We start from the raw sequence: 20,579 nt of genomic DNA on the forward strand, positions 1-20,579 counted from the left end.
GATCAGTAACATCATTTGCACTGTGCCACTGGTTAGAAAATGCAGGTATGGTGGTTCAGTTTGTCAACAGAGCACTGCAAATATTGCTCATTCTGGGTCACGAGCACATACTTTGCAATTATTACAAGAAAACATAATGCTGTATACAAGAGAGGAGATCAGGGATGACTTTGACACTTGGCTGCACAGTATTAAGAGCAGTGCTGAGAACTGCTGTAATAAGCCTTTGCTTATGCCCAGAGTACATAGTGCTGCTGAGTAATTATAGGAATATCAGAAATGCTTTCCTAGCAGACCAGCATTCAGCTAGCATGCTTGACTTACTACCAACCAACAGGCACAAAATATGAGCAAAGCAGAGAGTAAAGCAGCTGTTTCTTAGCTCAATACAAAACATGCATATTTCTCCTTGTCTGCTTGGTTTTGGCAATACTTGAACATTTGCTTATCCCTGGGGCAAGAATAAAACACGACAAAGGAATGAAGTTTCATCATCTCCACCTGCTGGAGTTGTGTCTTCTCCCATGTTAGTCAACTGAAGGTGCTAGTCAGATGCAGTTAAGATGTGCAGCTTTTGTTTAACTGACAACCATTTAGCAGAGGTGAGTATATAAAAGCAGAGACTGTGGAATTAACACAGCAGTGGAATGAAATTGTAAATACATTGCTGCAATTTGCAATTTCTCTATCTGATTTTCCATATAACAAAAGAGTAAGAAAAGAGCACATGGGAGATGAGTACAGTTTCTCCCAAGATACAGCAGTCACGGCTATGAAGGACAGTACTTGCTCATTTTCAAGCCCTGGGAAGGATGCAGAACCACCACCCCTGTACTTCAGCTGTGGAGCCTTTCAGAGCCCCTCCCAAACTCCTCTTCTTGAGATATGTAGCTCCCTACAGCATGTGTCAGTTACAAATTCAACATGATGTTTCACACATGGCCCCATGAGCAAATACTTCAGTAACATATTCAGAATAAGGTAAGCATGGGGTTTGCGTCCTTCCTATCTGACTACTGGCACAGGCACCTTTTAAGCCTCTGCCTCATTACAAGTATTGTATCACATTTTTGCTACTATTTCTAGCAAGTCCAGCTCTCGCCTTAAGAAAAACAGGACAATACCTCAATATAACCATTTCCAGTATTACTGAAAGAATGGTGAGACAAGGAAGACTCCTGTTTATAATGTAATGTATTTATATTTTTGGTGCAAAATTTGGCATCAGCTTGTAATGGTCTCCAGCTGCCTTGAATGCAAGACTGATGGCATCCTGGGTATCTGGGGTTTAAACATAACCAACTTATTTAGGAAAAGAGAATAACCCCTGTTTCACAGTTACACAAAGAAGTCAATCAAAGCCCTTCTTGCAGTCCTTGCTGTACTGCACGTTCTCTTGAGACGTGCCAGGCATCACACTGCACAGTGTCATGATGCTGGGCAGGCTGCTGGCCGTGAACAGGAAAACCTCACTAGGTTTTCCCATTGCTGCTAGAGCAAGAAAGCGTTTAATTCTGTAAACAGGATCCAATGCTATAATCTCCAGGTGGGTATGTTATATAAACGGATTTAAGGAATTTGAAGTCTGCGGTTGGGAGACCAGGCTGGCACCTCAGCTGACGTAAATCTCTGTAACTTCATCAGTTAGTGGAATTGCATCAATTCAGTGCATATTTGAGGTGGTAGCCTTCAATTTCTTTTACTTTTTAATGTTTCTGTAACCCTCAGCAGAACAGGAACAAAAAGCACTCCTGCTCCAGTGGAGGATTCCCTGCACGGAGAAGCCACGCCATGGGCTCAGGGGAGCTGCTGCAGCTCCTGTTGCTCAGGCACACCAACCACGAGCAACCATGTCCGCTCTGCACAGCCATGGTTAGTACAGGGACCTGCAGTGCCCCCAGAGACTCTGCAGCCCTTCTTCTCAAAGTCACTATTTACCCCCATTTATTCTGCAGGGTCACCCCCTTTAAGAGAGTGGCATGCAAAGACGAGATCCCACACAAAACCCAGCATTAAAGTTAATGTCACTGAATGTCAAATTGAGGTTGGCTTAAATAAAATTCCTGGAATTCAAACAGAACTCATCATCAAAAGAGCAACCAGGAGCACAATCTGTACAATCTGCCCATGGATAGCATGTATTCCTTTAATTTTTTAAAAATGTTATGAACTTTTAAGTAGCAGGGAAAAGGTATCAGTAACAGCTGTCAAAACCCTGACTTTTATGACTTCTTACACTGCAATTTATCACTCTCAAAAAGTGCTCAGATTGATGGCATTTATGAGTAGAGTCTTTCTTCTATGTCACATAACACTACCAGGTTAAGCTTTCAAACATTCCTCACTCATGTTCAAAGAGCAGCATGGTGGGGCTGCCCCAGAGACAGAGTTCATCTCTAATGGCCCATTTAAACCTCCACCACCCAGGGTGGCTTTGGGAAGAAAAGCTCCTTTTTAAGGTGTTTCTTATAAAAGGAGAAAACAAATCCTGGAAACAGTCCTTAATGCAATATAAGGATATCAAAGAGCAGCAACTACCAAACAGTATAGCCTATCCCAAAGGTAAAGTTTCAGTTTTCTTTGCTTATGGAGACTTCTGGGTCTTCACCAGGAGGATGCTGATACTTCAAACACAAATATTATACAAAATGAAGCGACTTGTGAACAGGCACTTCAGATTAGACTTTGTCCTGATGCAAACAGCATTTCCTATGAACAATTTGCAAACCAGTGCCATTGTGATACATACAACAGTCTACCACAGCTTCCAAGACCTTCTCACTATCATGGGGACCAAGGAGAAGCCAAGTGAGCAAGCTGACCAACGCACGGCAGTTTACAGGAGCCTGTCCTCTCTGTGTGCCTACACTGAGAACTGCCTGCATCCTGTCACCTAGAGGGACTGAGGATAAACACAAAATAATTGCATCTCCAGGGATGAAATACAGCTAGTTGGTCCCCTGAGGAGGCTCTTGTTTTGCTGTTAGGCAAAGGACATAAGGAAAAGCTCTGAAGAAGTGCACTGTAATAGAAGGACTAGGGATAAAAAACAAATTCAGTATCAATGTGCAGAGCAACTCAACAGTCAAATGGAAGGGAGATCATGTGTATTTCTTCAAGAGAAAGTCACCTGACTGCGGCCTATTACTTTCTAATTTTAAAATACATTGATTTTATTGTTTAACAAGAAATTATATTTTACTCTGTTGATGCGATCCAGTGAAATAAATCAGCCACTACATAATGTCCTCTTATGCCAAACCAGTAAGTTGCTGAGGGCTTTATAAAAGTCCTAGATTAGAACTCCGGTGCAAACTAATAAATGCTATTCTTTGCTGTGTTTTACAAAAAATAGCCCCAAATATCAGGACAATGCCACAAATCAGAGCTGACCTGCATTACTCATCTGAATGCTGTGACCGTCTGCAGCACTTTGGCAACTGGGAGATAAGAAGCTCCAGGATAACAGGTAGTTTTCTTCTTTTGGTATATACAAGTCAGAAGTTACAAGCAAGAAAAGTAACTAAAATAATATAATTTCATTCTAGTGAAAAGAAGGCGTAATGGATAATCAGAATAATGTGCACTGCTCCAGCAATTTTTTCCATGACAATTAATAAAAAATAATGGCTTTCTCTGTTTTGAAAATTTAGGATTATACTGGATTGAGAATGCACTACAAAGAACCTCCTGCTTGCTTTATTAGATGCCTCAAAGACAATTTCTGTAAGCTGCCTTTTATCTGGAACAAAGAGCTTTGGTTTAAACTTCTTGAAGAACACCACCACCACACTCCATAACAAAGAATGTGTAGACCAAGTAATTAAACAGAGAATAATTCTTTACAGATCACTCTGATAGCATTCTGCCATCTCATCAGAGCGTTGTTCTGTGAGCAGCTGGAAATCAGTGCCATGGAGTAAATTTCTCTTGACCTATTTGCTGCTCAAACCATTGTACCTAAGAGTGCTTCACATGAGAAGTGCCGCTGCTCTCAGCATTGTGGCTGCTGGGGAAGTTTGTCAGAGCACTAAATAAGCAGTGAAAAAATAACTGAAAGACATGACAAAAAACGCCTTTATAGAACCACTGCCTTTTTAAACATGCACAAGATGGAAATGATAATACATAATTAATACATGTACAACTGTATAACAAAAATAGTCTTACGCTATCTGCTAATGCACATCAGCGGCAGTGTTACAGTGCAGTAGTATAGTATCGAAGGAAGTGCCTAAATAGGTGGATAAACAGAACAGTTTTTTTCTCATGGGTTTTAAGTGGTTTCATAGTACCAGCACATTTGTTACCCTCAGACCTTAAATATACACATCATTCATTCTTCAATCATAATCTGTCTCATATAGTAAGATGATCTTTGTCAATGTTGGAAATGCAAAACATCACTCAAACCTGGTCTTGTTTCTTCTGCACCAACATAAAATACATCCCTTCACGCTATGTTGTTACGCAGTGTAGCTGTTTACAAAACTGGATATTCCACCACCCAAATTGTTTACAAAGCGAGCCTACATGTATTCAACACCCACTGCCCTGTAGGCAACAGTACCCAGGGGAGCTTCAAGCCCTGTCCCTGTCCAAGATACCTGGAGCTGGTAAAGCCTTTGCCTCAGAACTGGTCTCAAGTTCTCCACTTCACTTTTTTCCATCTCTATCATCCATTAGAAAAATAGGGATTTCAATTGCAAACAACTTGTTTACTGAAGGTTGTGTGACTTGAATTAAGCTTTGCAATTCAAAAAAATGTACCTGAGCTATGCAATGGAAAATTGTAAAAAATGTATTTTATATACAACTGCAGACATTTGCAGGCTGTTTACAACACATTTTGCCTGGTACTGTGTGAATTAAAATGTACCCCTATAATTAGAACAGGAATTAACTGCAACAGTCAAGCTGTCAAAGTCAGGTGTTAAATGCTGACTTCACTTGACACCTCAACAGGATTCTGGTCCTTGCAATTAATATCCTCTAATTAAAGAGGTTTTCCCCTATATTAAGTCAACTGCCAATTAATTACTATATCCTCCAATGAACAGACTTAAAAGCTGTAAGTCTGGTTTGCAGGGTTTTTTTGTTAACTTTGTTAAAGCCTTAACTCTTTTTGTCCTTCGAACTTCTATGTAAACTTTTTCTTTTACTCTTTATTCAGTACAAACTTACCCTTAGCCTTCTCCCAAGTAATTGAAAGCATGCTGGGTTACTGCTGCAGCAGTATAACTTTGCTTACCTCCAGAAAAGAACTCAAAGTATCTTAAAGAACAAATGTGTACAGTAAAAAGTACACTGTGAGAATGTTTATATGCATGGTAATGCAGTAAATATTGCCCTTAAACATTTCTCTAATCCCACAGATGATTTTTCACCTGGCTGGGTTTATTCACTGGAAAACCAGCAAGCTCCTTCTTAAATAAAGCAACTCTCTCCTCCCAAAGGAGAGGAGGACCACCGAAGCGAGCAGCGAAGCACACAACCCACACCCCCCAGTGTGTATGCACACCCCATACCCCATGTGGGCATCAGTGGTTTGCTTGGAAAACTCATTCACTCCCCGCGCTCCCCTGCAGCTCCCACCACATCTCCTCCAGCTGTTCCGCCAACTTCCAATTCACAAAAGCAAAACCTCTTTAGAACCAAAATAAATACTAATCTTAAATTCATTGTACCCTGACAGCAAATAAGTTTGCTGTGCTTACTTCAGCATGAATAAAAAGCCCGCAAGGAGACTCCTACATAAGAGCATATTTACAAGTTCCATTACCCACTGCAGAGATTGATGTAATAAACCTATAATAAAAAGCCTCGTGTTATGGATTTCTCTAATGTTTCTCATCAAACAGCCTGTATTATCTTGGCTTGTGTATTCAATTTAAAATAAGTTTTTAATAAGTGCCTTGAAGCTAGAGGTCATTTTCACTTAGTTTTCCAACACGCAGGGACGTGTACTGTCTTTTCCTGCCCTCAGAAACTAAGAGCTGTTTGTAGCTTGGTCAAGTGCAGTTTACAAAGTAGGCAGACGGATGGATTAGAGGGAACAAGAGAGAATATATTATCTGTATACCTAGTCATTTCTTACAGCTGTAGCCAAAGCTACCAGGGGCACAGGCCCTGTTATGCAATTTATTTTTATTACTAAATAGAAGGATGCAGTTGTTCCTCATGAGATAAAGCCAGCACACAGAAATTGTTTTTCCACCGTCACCTTATTTGTATTTCATACTGTCTGGCTGCAACACAACCGAGGTGTTTCCTGTGACCTGCAGGCAGACTACCTTGGATCTGTAGTAGTTACTTCACCTTTTAGTAGAAATAGTACAAAATGGGACATCAGATGCAGTGTTTGGGGATGCAGGCAATTGCTACACACTTGTACCTATTTAATTTTTTGCCCTGGCACCAGATTTAGCTAGTAACCAACAGTTCCTAATTAGGATCCAATGCAATTTACCTCAGGACACATTTCAAATCACTACAAGGTAATTATGGTAATATTTTCCTCAGTTATTAAATCATTTAAGTATGCTGGTTTTATTTTCAATTCTTAACCCTTTACTCCACAATGTTCCCTGCTCACTTTGAAGCAGCTTCATGGTACACCAATTTTTCATTTATCTCCATTTCAATGACACAATTTCTGCTAAAGCCTCTTGAATAGTTCAGTCCCAGTGCAATCGATCCACTGTCATCACGGGGTGTTTTTTGTCTGATTTCAATAGACATGGGGCATGAAGCCCATGCCTATAGATGTCAGACAGAAGGAAGTCCCACGGATTTTTAGACTTTGCATGTCAATCATTTATGACATTTTTCCTTGTAATCAAGTCTTCCTTTCATTAGCCATCCAATAGCAGTAATAAAAGTCCACAACTCCATAGCCTACTTCTTAATCAGAAAGAATAAAACTTGTGTGGTTTTTGATATCAGTTAACATTTTGCAGAACAAGCTGCTCAAAACGTTGGAATCAAATAAAAGCAGAGAGATTCACTGAAGCAAAGATGAAATAAAACTGTATTAAACTGAAATCAACACCCACAACTTTAATGAGAAGAGCAGATACCTTTGCTATCAATCTCATTGCAACAAGGGGGAAGGGCACTCAGAGGTGGGCAGCATGCTTCCTGTCAGAAAAGGTTAAAAATAGGTAGCTTGTACATCAAGTTGATGCTCTGACAGATGGACAGACATCTTCCCAAGGGGTAGAAGATTCTTCCCAGTCACAACAGGAGCACATCCAAAAATCTCTTAAGAATCCAACGGACACTTCAAAATAACAGCAGCAAAATAATGCACTCCTGTGTATATACGTAAAGTTCAGGCAAAGTTTTCTCCTCCTGTATGGAAGACAAACTATGCGCACCCACCTGCACTGTGACAACTTTAGCCTACTAAAGCTCATACATTTTTCACTGTGGTAGTTCAACAGCAGCAGCATGACTGCACCCTTGCTGGTCTTGAGTTCATGGGTAATCACTGAATTGTAAGCATTTGGGCGAAGACATCATACCATGCCTGATCTCCGCGCTGAAACACCCTCTGAATTAAAAGACTCCAGGTGAAACTGCACTGTGAAGCTTAAGCAGGTTCATGCCACATCTATGGAATGCTTCAAGTGACGTTAAATGAAGACACCATTAGACATTTAACGGTGCCATTCTCACCATGGCAAACAATGTTTCACTTCTTTCTTATCCACCCAGCCATAATGACATGTTTTGTTCTGATATTTCTACTTCAAATTAACAGGTTCTCCTCTGCCAGAGTCCAGTCCCCTTCACATGCCTGCACTTTCACTGTACTGAAATATCACTTTAATTTCAGGTTACAATGTATCTGTTCCAGCCTTCATCAATCTCTTCGTTTTTTCCTCCACAGCTAAAGGACCTCTGCTCCCAAACTCAAAATCAGCTGTAAGGATAACTGGGAAGCAGGACCATAACTTGTATGCCTCATGCATGCTGGGGGCAAACTGGCGTCAGCACATTTGAATATATATTTGGCTTGCTGACTTTTCACCCCTGGTAAGATCCCCTGAGCCCTTTCACAGTCCAAGAGCTTCTCTTTCAGCTTCGGCATAATTTTATAAGCAGGGACTGTGCCAAGCTATTTCCCAGTTCAGAGCAAAAACGGAACTTTTCATGGACTACATCTGAAAAATCCCAACCCTCTGAATAGCCAGTGAAGTTGCAGAGGTCTGCAGGAAGCTGGTAAAATTACACACCTAGGGAAGTGGCATTGTTTTCACAGGTGCTAAACACCTCCCTGTTGTGTTGAAATGTGTGGAATTTAAGGCATGTTAACATTTAAATCAGGTTCCTCTTCTAGTATTTACTTATCTTCTGCATTTCTGAATGCAATTGTGAGAAGATAATCAAAATGATAAACAGATGTCTTCAGAAAAAGTGCTCCGATTTCAAGGGAAGTCTCCACAAGTGACAATTAAAATCTATGGGGAACAGTCAATCCTCCTAAAGCTCACAAAGTCCACCATTATCTCCGTGAAAATTATACACAGCCTTTGGACATCTCCAAACCTTAAGTCCTCACAGCTGAAAAGATATGGACCTGAGGGAGCAAGTCCAGAGAAGGCCATGAAAATGCTCCAAGGGCTGAAACACCTCTCCTACGTAGACAGCCTGAGAGAGTTGGAGTTGTTCATCCTGGAGAAGGCTCGGGGAGACCTTAGAAGCAGCTTCTAGGGCCTAAAGGGGGCGAACAAGAAATCCGGAGAAGGGCTTTTGACAAGGATATGTAGGGACAGGGCAAGGGGGAGTGGCTTTAAACTGAAAGAGGGTGGATTTAGGTGAGGTCTTAGAAATAAATTGTTTACCGTGAGGGTGCTGAGGCGCTGGCACAGGTCGCCAGAGAAGCCGTGGCTGCCCCAGCACTAGAACTGTTCAAGGCCAGGTTGGATGTGGCTTGAACAACCTGGCCTAGTAGAAAGTGCTCCTGACTATGGCAGGGGCATTAGAGTAGATGACCTTTAAAGGTCCCTTCCAGACAAAACCGTTCTATGGTAAGATGTTTAAAAAGCCTAAATTCACACTGCATTTGCTTTGGTCAGCTTAAATAAACCCTTACTGTTTTTATAAGACAGGTTAGTTTTTTTTTGATTGCCCTTTTCCATGTTGCTTAATTGTCTTTAAAAGGAAGAGGATGTTCAGGACCAAATTTTAATGCAACATCTTGAACAAATTATAGTAAAAGAAAATTTGAACCTTTGATAATTTAAGTGTTATTTTTTACTACTAATGTGAATCCAACCCTAACAAATTAAAACAGGAAGAATTAATTGGATATGCAAATAAGATTATTCACTATATAAATCTAATTACATACCAATTTGCTTTAACAGCATGAAAAGAGGAAAAAAACGTTCTTTGTAAATCATTTTAAAAACCACCTGTAGCACAACAAAGGGGAAAGGCTTTATCTTAAAGGTACTCATTGTCAGCATTAGGAAAACAAGGTATTTTAAAGATCTCACCAAGAGCACCTTTTTAATGGGCACCCTGCTAGTCCTCTGATTTATGATATTCCATTATTAGTTTTCAAACATATACCACAAAATACTGTTCTCCAACTCCAGCAACAGACAAAGCAGGCTGATCTTGGAAATATCGGGTGCTTCCAGCCCCAAACCCTGATTTTTCTGTGCTGGTACAGACCTACACTCATATCTGGCCATAGAAAACTATCAACACTGAATCCGCAGGCTGGGGTGGCATCAGAGTCAGAGCAAACCTTGCCAGCAGCAGTCATGGAGCAGCTGCTGTCTGCATCATGCACATACTGATCCCTTTCAGGTTTCTCTGTCACCTTTACAAAGCAAAAAGGGACAAAGGAATAATTAGCAGAACACCACACTGCAATGAGGAAGATTTCTCTAGGGGAAAAAAGCCTGCTAATTTTAAGCCTTTTGTGTCCAAGAAGCAAATAACGTATATAGTCAATTTACTTGTTTGAATAACTACTTGTCAGTAAGAGTAAAAGTTATAAATGAGATCACTGGAATTGATGAAGATACAGAATAGCTGACACCGTAATTAGTGCCCAGTGTGCCACTTCTGATAAAGAATCCCAATCACCCGCTTTCATTGACCACACATTGAATTTTGTCATCTGACTCTGGTTCCTCAATTCACAAATTGGGCATCTAAAATAATCCAGAGTAAACAGTATTAAATATGTCCTCCATTATAATAAGAAAAGGAATTAAAGTTTGCACTACTACACCAAGCAAGTATTAAGATGACCTTATGAAAATCAAGTTTATTACAGAAACTAAATTTGACCCATATGAAATCTGAACTAGATGTATATAACAAAATATTAATATACATTAAAAAATAATTTATGGCCATAAATGATCATAGAAACAGGAGCTTCATAAGGAAAAACTCCTTGGAAAAGAAAGTGAACTCACAAATATGCTAACATGTGACATGGGGGAACATGGAAGGTCCTGCCTGGTTCACTACTGTTCTTTATGAGGAAAGTTGCCTCTTCTGAGACTGAAAATTCAGATGTAACTGGTGACTGAACACCTCTGGTCATCACCTGGAGCAAAACCCCTGTTTGTGACACCACACAGAGCTGCATCTCCTCTCCCAAGAGCATTTCAGCCCAGGAGCAAGCAGCTACCTAGAAGAGCAAGCATGCACATACAGACTGCTCTTGCACCAGAGCATCTTCCAACTTCCACTCTGCTTTCCTGGGCATCTTAATTTCCTTGTGCCCAGTGTAACCTGGGAGAGGTTGCCCTGTACACGGTTATCAGTGAAGAAGGCAGTGTCATCTTGTACCTGTGGGTTTAGGAAAGCAGCAGCTGTATCCAGATACACTGCAATAACTTCATGGGCGTTGTCTGCTCTGAGCCTATAGGTAATGTGTCAGGACACAGTGTTGGAAACTGAATAAACACTGTATGCACATGCCACAGCCTTACTCTGGGTGAAAACTAATGTGATCTTAGAGCTGATTCTCCAGTAAAGGATGCACAGGCTGGAGGATTACGTTTTTATTGCTGTATTGTAGATTCTTTGGACAGCTTTCTAATTAACCAGCCCCCACACACCTACCCCTACACTCCTGCTCTAGATGCATGTGCTGAACCATAAACATCTAATTCTGAATCACATTATCAAGCAGGTTGTGGTTACGCAGGTTTACTGACATCTAGTTTTACATTGCTTACATTACTGAACAAGAAGACTCTCAAAAATCCTGCAGTTTTTCTTTTCTCCCTCTGCATTTTAAAGGGGTTGATGGTACTTAAAAAAAAATACTTCTTAAAAAGTTCACTTTTAAAGAAATTTGCAAGGCCATGCCTTGTTCTACAATTTCCCTGCTTCCGGGGAAATCTGATCCCATTTTTAATGGAAATGCTGAGATTTCAAATTAGCACAGCCTGTCATGCAGCCTGACACCTCACCCCCTTTGGCATGCTCCTTCAAGCAATTTGGTCATCCACTCTGTTACTGTCTTCCCATCAGGTCTTGTTCTTCATCTGTCAGCTTTTTTGGGAAGTACAATGAATCAAGAATTAATGACATTCTGGTATAAAGTCCAAACAAGCAAGCATTTCTAAGTATGCATGTTCACAACCATAGCTTCCAAATAAGCAGAAATAATCTCCTCGCAGAAGAAACCTACAATCCCAGCAAACTAAACTCTGCTCCTACCCCCAAGAATGCTCTCCTGGTGCTTAGTAGCGACTTGCTTTGCTTTCAGAGCATTGCCCTTACACTGCTATAGATGAGCACTGAAAACAAATGCAGAAATCTGGTGAACACAGAGGGTGTTTTCTTTGTCACTTAAAGTCTCCACATGTAGTTTGTTATTGTAGATTTTAGATTGTATTTGTAATGAAGGATAGATCAAGTTAAGCATTATACAGCTAAAGACATGCTGGTAGTACATTCATATGGTTTAGCCAACATATTTTTAAGTACAGACTGGTTACTAATACATTTGTATAGTGAAACTAATATGTTTTATATTACTTTAAATGCTATGTTGGTAGCTGCATAGTAACTGTTGAATTTACATGAGATCTTCTGAAGTCTTCAGAAACAAGTAGTTTTTAAGCTACTACATTCTTGTGTTCACAATAAACAGTAATTGCAAAGGACAAAGCATAACTCCTGCAGAGTGTCAGCACGGCTTCCTCTGTGTCCTCCAGTAAGACTAAGCAAAGTGGTGGAAAATGCTTTGTTTTGCTCTCTAAATCTTTCTGCTGCCTCCTCTGGCTCTGCCAGGGGCAGACAAGGCAGCTCTCAGGTGTGCACATTAGCGGCTCAGTGCACTGGAAAGGGTTTTTCTAGCTGTGAAATTGCCTCATGTGTACACTCAGAGCCCCACTGTGGGCACCCAAGGTCTCAAGGTCCTCCTGTGATTGGCTGTCCATGCACCCACAGGACACGCTGAGAACCAGGCACGACACAAACTGCGCTACGGGTAATGATGTCCCATGCACACAGAGGGCTGCAACCACAGCAGCTGGTGTCAAACAACCCATGTCTTCCTCTTTGGGCTACACTGGTCGATCACACAAGCAGGAGGGACTGGAGCCCAAAATGCAGAGCAGTCACAGATATCCTCCCTATACCCAAAGCCCTTCTGCACTCTGCAGCACCTCCAGATGCCATATTCAATTTCCTTCAATTAAAAAAAGCTTAGGAAGAATACAAAGAGAATGAAACCAGACAAAACCACAATATACATTAATGCAAAGTTCAGCTTTCCTCAGGAAACTATTTTGCCAGAAACTCTGTCCTGCAAATTATTAAGCACACAAAGAACTTGGCTCATGTAATTTCACTGATTTGGACTGGCAGATTTTATCAGGTGACACACATCAAAAATACTCTTTCATTTATTTCCTTAAGCTGTGTTATGAGATCTCTCAAATAAAAAATCCTTGCTAACTACTGCAATGTTACCTGCTATATTTTCACGTGTCTTCTCCTAAATACTTTTACAAGAAAGCAGTAAAACGCCAGAGAATGTCCAGATTTAAAAATAAGAAAGGGTAACTAAGTTTTACCAGTAATTGCATGTCACATTAAGAAAAGTTAAATTAAAAGTGCTAAAAGCCCCACCATCATTTTAAACACAACACCTTGCAAGAACTGTGAATGCCACTGCTGACTCCAACGTGTAAGACCTAACAGGTTAGCAACCTTTCACAAATCAATCCTTCAAAACACTGGCAGGCACATTTAGCTTGTATCACCAGGAAAAACACCTTTTATACACAGCCAAGTGTGTTTCAAACATAGCACAACCACACCTGTACAGAAACACCAAGTCTGATAGGTGTTGAAACAAAATGAAAAGGTGGCTTCAAGTAAAATTGTCAAAGTTTGATTCAATGCCACTCAAAAAAGAGAAACACAGCAATCAGACCATTACTGCCTGCAATAGTGTCATTAGAAAATCCTTATTCCAGGAACAACTACCAGCACCTAAAGGCTGAGATGAAGATTGCAGGTCAGATTCCCATCTCCTGCGCTTTTACTCAGCTTGGTTAGGCAGTTCCTGACCTTTTCAAACAGCCCAAGCAGTGCTACAGCAACAGGACTTCACCCCATGGACACTGCTGTACTACACTGGCACACACTACAGCCATTTGCAGCTGCAGGCTCATGCGAAGTTGGTCCTGAACTCTTTGCAGCACTGTCCATGACTTCTTCATGTTCTGCCTCTGGACTGCAGTGATTTCTGAACCTGCTTAGGATGGTCTAAACACTAAATTCAGCGGTGCGCTGAAGATAAGGTTGACCTGCTTTCTCTGGGTTTGATTTGATTCCCGAGGACATTCATAGGATGAGACGGTGGATTTTGTTATTAAAGCAGTATCTCATTGATTTTCAATGTCATTTCTACTCCAGAGTGGAATTTACTATTCTTGAGTGAGAAGAAATATAATATTGTGACCCAGCAATTCAGCACCAAGATTACCCAGTACAGACAATTCCCTGTCAACTCTTGCTGACAAAGCATTTTCGTTGTACAAATGAGCTCTAAATCCTTCATCAATACAACCCCCAATGTCCCTTTTCCTGCACCTTGCAGTGTTTTAATTTTCAATTTTAATTTTTAATTTTAATGTAATGCCTGTGAAACATTGCTATTTCAGGATGAGCGACAGAATTGTATGCTTTGCCTTATACACATTTCCTGTGCTTTATATTCAATTTGCATGCACGTGCATTTAAAGAAAGGGACATTAGCCATGTGCTTTAAACGTGGTCTGGATTACGGAGTGGCAGCTAAAACTCAACACAGATTGCCCCTTTTAATGCTTTTCAGGTATGCATATAATTTTAAGCAGTTCTACACATTCTCATCTAGTTTGTACTGCATATGTGTAGTAGTATTAGCTGTATCTTTTAAGTAACTTTGGTCAGGTTTGCAGCATTCCCCCTTGCACACTGATTCACATCTCACTGCCTTTCACTCCCTATCCCCAGCCCCCATGATGTAACCTAGGCACACTCTTGCTGCCATTCCACAAGAGTAAAGCTCCAGTAATTCATAATTCACACACTGCTCCTGCAGCCAGAGTTGCAGAAGAGAACATGTTTGTAAACAAACATCCATCACGGTTGTTTGCACATCTCTATTTTCTTGTCTTTTTGACCTTTTTTTTTGCTCACTGATGTTTTGATAAATACAACTTTGTTTGAGTAACCATCACCTAGTGCTGCACTGCAATTAGCACCAAAAAGCGTGATAACCGTTAATGGGTTATTTAGCAATTCATAAGCTGCAGAAAATATTTAGATAGTGCAGAAATACAGAAATCACACAGAAGAACGGTAAAATGGGAAGCCAGAAGCAGGATACCAGAACATGGAAATACTGTGTCATTAAAACACAATAAACCAGCTCCTGGCTGATTCAAATTGGAATTCTTTGACAGAAGTCAATAAAATGACTTGCACTATTGGAGGACCGGGGTTATTTATCAGGTTTGACAAACCTTCCCTTTCTCAAGCAGTCCAAGGGCTGCAGGACCCTTCTGGGAGTGGTGGGGAGGGCTCTGCTGGGCTACGGGGAGTGATATGGGGTCGTCCACCAGGCTGCTTGCCAGATGAAGCAGTGTCTTGCCACAGCAAATTCGCACAAACTCAAGCTGTTCAGTTTAACCCACTCACATCAGCTGATCCCCCGTGCTCACTGATACACAACTCTGCACAAAGATACCACATTGACCTAACACAGGCAAAACATCTGTTGCACATGTTGGTGCTGATCCCACCGAGGAAACTCAACATTTACCTCTATGGCTGGAGCTTTGACAAATTATAAACTCACACTGCAAAGCTGCTTCCTAGTTTTGGGAGCTTGTAAGACAGGCATATTAAATGAGCAATAAAATGCAACTTAATGGGGTCAGTGTTAAATTAGTTTCAATTATCAAACGCCATTTTAACAAAATGAATGCCTGGCTTACATCCAGGATCCACATAACTTACACGGGAAAGCATTAGGTTCTCTCTCCTCATGGTAACTGATGGCATGACGCTCCTTTGCCTTTCATTAGGGAGTAACTTCTATATTCTATCCTAAGTACATGAATGTACTAACAAAACCCAGGAATAAAGTACACATGGAATTTCATGCAGAAATGAACTGCAACAGATCAAGAAATAGGGCTGTTAAACTTGATGAAGCAAAGTCAGTATTAATACATTTTGGAAACTTCTATGCAGACTATTTTCTAATTACTTGTCTGAAGAGTGATATCGTGAGGCTATTACAACAGCTGAGAAAATACACGGAGAACCTCTACTTTTCATCAAGAAAAAAAGAGGACACAGGTTTTATAATGTGCACCATGCTCTTTAGATCCTGAACTAAAAAGACACACCTTACATATGCTGGAAATTAGTTATGGTATTTTGAAATTAGTAGCTAACATTGCAGAGAACAGATTAATAAGGACCCAGGGCCTGTCTGCTCTCCCTGGAAAGAGTGGGGATGCCAGCGCATCCCGAGGAGCCCAGCGCCACTACTCAATACCACATATGAAAAAAGATGAGAATCTGCATTTTTTCCAATTTATAAAACCAGAGATGTAGCCATCACTGATAACCGTTCTTGGCCACTTGACTTGAGAATTGCAGCTGGGCTTCCTGACTCGGAAGACGCATCATTTTTATATTGCTACAGAGAGCATTTTTATTCCAGTCGAGGAATACATTGTTCAATAACAGTTTGATTATGTGCTGTGCTGCCTTTTAGACTTGTTTTCTCTCTCAAGTATGTTAATGCTCCTAACCCAGAGGGACTAAAGAAAGCCAACACCTGCAAACACACGCAATGGCAAAAGCCTCTTCCATCTCGCTCTCACCCAGGTGCCCTGGTTATAGATGGACCCTCAGGCTCTCCTTCAAGACCCTATCAAGCCCTCCCCACCACCAACTCTCCCAGATTTGATGTCCACAACAGGTGTTTTTGGAGCCTCTTTCAATTGCTCTTTCACATTTGTCATGTTAACCATCATTTCTACACTGCAGATGTACCACCCCTCAGCCTGTGCTCTGTCCTCACACCTCTGCCTCTTTCAAAGATACTTCCTTAAGGATGAAAGCCAGAAGAACAAAGCTTATTTCTCCTTTAGCCTTTCTTCCTACTTTTTTTTTTTCTTGAATTGGCACTAAGTATCATCCCTTTCAGCAATGTTTGCAGTTTCAGAGTTGCCTGTATCTACTTTCTCTGAGTATGGTCACAGTGTACTTGGCCCTCAACCAGAAAGGTCAGAGATCAACAGTGCACTATGGGCACTGGATCTGTGTTACACATTCAAGGGGATCACAAAATCATGACAAATGTGCAAGGTAAACCAACATGATTCTTCAATTTATTGCCAAATCACCACAACCTGGACTTTAGCAGTAAAGCTCAAAAATAAAATGATGTCATTATTTGTTTCATATATAATTCCCCTTTTAAGGGACATGATAAAAACCAACCTGTTTCAGGTTACTTGACCAAGAATTTAGAAACTATTTGTAAGTAGATGAGGAAGCGAATTATTCTCGTCTTCATTCCACACATTCATCCAGCTGCCTTCAGTCCCTTTTTATCTTGCTGTATCTCATGCATTACTCCAGCTGCTTCCATACCCCGGAAAACCCCAACCACCAACCTGCCTTCTTTCAAGTCCCTCTTCAGACTTCTCAAAAAGCTCACACAAAATACTAATTCACGTGGAGCATATGAAAAATGGAAGGAGGAATAAAGCTTGAGCTGGCTCTCAGTGAGCATGTAATGTTGTCTGTTTACTCAGACAGTAAGCTCTCAGGGGCAGAAATAATTTATTCTTCCAAGTCTCACTGAACACCCATTATATTATCTGCTTTTCACAAGTAAACCCAACAATAACACTCTGAACTTTGTCAGGGATCTATTTTGCAGCCATGAAGGATGAGAAGGTACGATTTAAAAAATGGTATAGCAGGTATTTCAGACACAAAGAGGAAGCCATCCAAATTCACACTGTACTCAACACACACTGTACAGAGTTCAAACAACACTCTCAGATGCACTACTTCTTTTCAGCTATGCAATATAGCTATGCAATATAGCTGAAAAGACACAGGATGTTTTCTAAATTACAATTTCCCTTAAAACAGATGCAAACTTCATACATTTAAACTCAGAAAGGTAAAATTAAGACACACCAATAAATTAAGACAGATATATTTTTCACACTTTTCACTAATACCTGGAAAATTTAATGAAGTTTAAAGTCACCAACTTCAGCTGAAGATGCTGACTGCTGGCTGGTTAATAGTTGACTGACTCATTGATTAGCAACTTCTTATAAATTATAAATGGTTGTAATGCATGACTTGCTTCACAGCCTAATTAATATGATATAGACTATTAAACAATCGTCTCTTAGCTCGATTTATGAAGCTAAATACATATATTTAATTGCAAAATAAAGAATTCAAATACATAAGGACAAACAAATTGAAGCACTGAGGCGATAATGTGCAAGTTTTGCTTTTCATCATAATACGCAGGAAAACTTTCCCAAAACTTGCAATGAGTCAGTGCAGCCTGTTGTGAGTATAGCCTTAATTTCAGAGCACAGACTGTCACAGCATTTGACAAACACTTCAATAAACCAGCATTAAACAACGTTCAGATGAACGAGCTGCACTATAGCATTCTGTGCTCTATTCATTAAAAGCGGTATTTACTGCGAGCAGCCTGCTTACTTGCTATAGACTGATTCAGAGCACAAATATGCAAGAATGCATCAGCATCTGTTCTATTCAATGGCCCAAATCCTGTAAGAGCTGGAGCACTTGTGACCACCAGTGCCTAGATGCAGAAGGCAACATGCATTTCTATGGAAGACCCTACAAAATTATGCAGACACAGTGAAGAGCCTCACTTTCTGCTACAGATAACATCAGCCAGCAATGCTCTGCCAGCCTATTTACACATTCAGCTGTCAGTAGAGGGTAATTCTGTTATTGCCCACATTTATAGTACTATAATTATCAAAGGTGAATTGACCCTTTCACCTTTCATTCCCTTTGGATGATCACCCTTAATTGCTGCTTAACTGAAAGACCTTTATCCAAACAATAATGATTGCTGCCAATACCATTTTCAGTCAGTTAATGCTCTGCTGCATGAGGTAAGGGCAGAAGGCAAAACCAAGTCTGAAAGGAAAATAATGGTTCCCCCAAGGGCTCTAAATGATGAAAATACCTGTGAAAGTGTGAAGAAAAGGGAAAGAAGTTCTGTACCTTAGCAGGATGGTGTCAGGGGGTGAAATATTTACACAGAGGCATTTCCCACTAGTTATACTAGACTTTCCCCAGCAATTGAAGCAAGCAACAGTAAACATAAGCTCCAGACTTCAATCTCAAGGGTGGGAGAACAGCGTCTTGCATGCAGTTAATACACCTATTGTTATTTCTAGGTACACACTCCAGGCCAGCACTGCAGCTCTCAGACCACGCAAAGACACGGTTTTCTAAAACCCCAGAGACAGAGCAGGCAACAAGCCCTAGTGCCTGAGCTGGCAGGTTTTGCATCACACAGCATCTCTTACCTTTTCTTCTCATTGACCACACAAGCATCACAAAATGAGGTCCCTTTCCAATAATATTTAGATTTTCTAAGAGTCATACATATTTTACCTATAAAGCAACAAACTGATCACCTCAAATTTTACCATAAAACTTCATTTTTATTGGCAATAAAGAAGTATTTTGGGTCCATATTCTCCACAATTTGATAGATGCTTGGAAAAGTAGGTAATCTTGTAACTCCCTAAACGAGACTTAATTTCAATGCTTACATACTAATTCAAATGCAACCAAGCAAAATTGAAAAGAGGCACCATATAAAATGCACAGAGGATCAATAACCAGCCAGATAGTTGGAACATCTGCTTATAAAAATGTCTGTATAGCCTGTTTTATTTAAAGTGCATCATCTTACCTCCATAACTTTTGAGAAAGATGTAATTAAACTTGCCCAGATGGACTTGTGAGTTAAACAGAGAAAAACATAATATACCTAATCATCTGCATGTAAAGGATAAATGAGAAAATTGCACTGATATGGTCTCTAAATTTGTAATTTGGGAAATTACGGCCTAAATCAGAGTCAGGTCACATCTAACAAGAGCTTCACTGCTGACAGATCAGGAATGTAAAATGGGCACAGACCTCTTGTGAAGCTGAGTAAAACCCTTTGTAATCACAGAAAAACTTGCCATGTAATCCCTAAATAAGCATAAATTACACATAATCACATACTTTTTTTTTTTAGCTCTCTTTTGCAATTGTGTACAGCTGAGTGATACGGTAGAATCCCAAATTGGCAGCTAAAGGTTTCTGCATGCAGTTTAAATGAATTTTTGCTACTTCCCTCTGCCCTCTTCACTCAAACAGTTCTTCCCCTCTGAAGCTTCTTCCCTTCTCACTCTTTGTTTCCCTAGTTTTAACCATTGTCTTTTAGTCTCCAGCTTCAGTGGCTTCAGACTAGAATTACATATCCTCTGGCTTCAAACCTTTTTACTATAATACATAGCACCATATTAATATTAGTTATTACTATTCTCACCCATCACCACCACCAACACCTCAATAGCACCTTTAGTTCTGTTTACATGTTTCTACATATTAAAGAAGCTCTTGTCCCTCCTTAGAGACAGTTTAGGTTTGCCCAGGAAATACAGCAGACTAGCATTGCAGAAGAAGGAACAGCCAGATGAAGTTTCTAAGCAGGGTTTTCATTGCAACAGCCAATTTGGATAGGCTTGGCAGAGGAGACAAGCACAGATACACACAGAGGTGCTGAGGACCCCACATCTTTGACTTCCCGTTGCAAATGGAAACAAGAATTTTAACTGTACAAAGTCTGCATAGCTTTTCCTTGACATTAGGGGAATGCTCTCTGGCGAGAGTTCAAGACACTTAAGCTCTAATCAGCCACAAAAAGTACAAGGCAAGGACTTTCCATAGGAGGACTCCAGCACAAGTGCTGAGGAAGGGAACAAACCTCTGCCAGCTCC

The 20,579-nt window shown here is 40.4% G+C and overlaps 1 protein-coding gene and 1 long non-coding RNA gene across 5 annotated transcripts in view; one reads left to right on the forward strand and one right to left on the reverse strand.

The window, feature by feature from the left end:
• Nucleotides 1-20,579, reverse strand: part of LOC133270495 (contactin-4) — a 338,999-nt gene that overhangs the window by 139,894 nt on the left and 178,526 nt on the right. The window lies entirely within an intron of this gene.
• On the forward strand, nt 437-4,415 carry LOC133270711 (uncharacterized). Its single transcript, XR_009743874.1, has 3 exons — nt 437-602; nt 1,374-1,550; nt 3,707-4,415. It is a non-coding gene; the product is annotated as an uncharacterized LOC133270711 (long non-coding RNA).

The sequence above is a fragment of the Pezoporus flaviventris genome, unplaced genomic scaffold, assembly GCF_033815535.1.
Source record: "Pezoporus flaviventris isolate CSIRO_AGI_PZ_B2104156 unplaced genomic scaffold, CSIRO_AGI_Pfla_v1 ptg000021l, whole genome shotgun sequence".
Taxonomy (NCBI): Eukaryota; Metazoa; Chordata; class Aves; order Psittaciformes; family Psittacidae; genus Pezoporus; species Pezoporus flaviventris.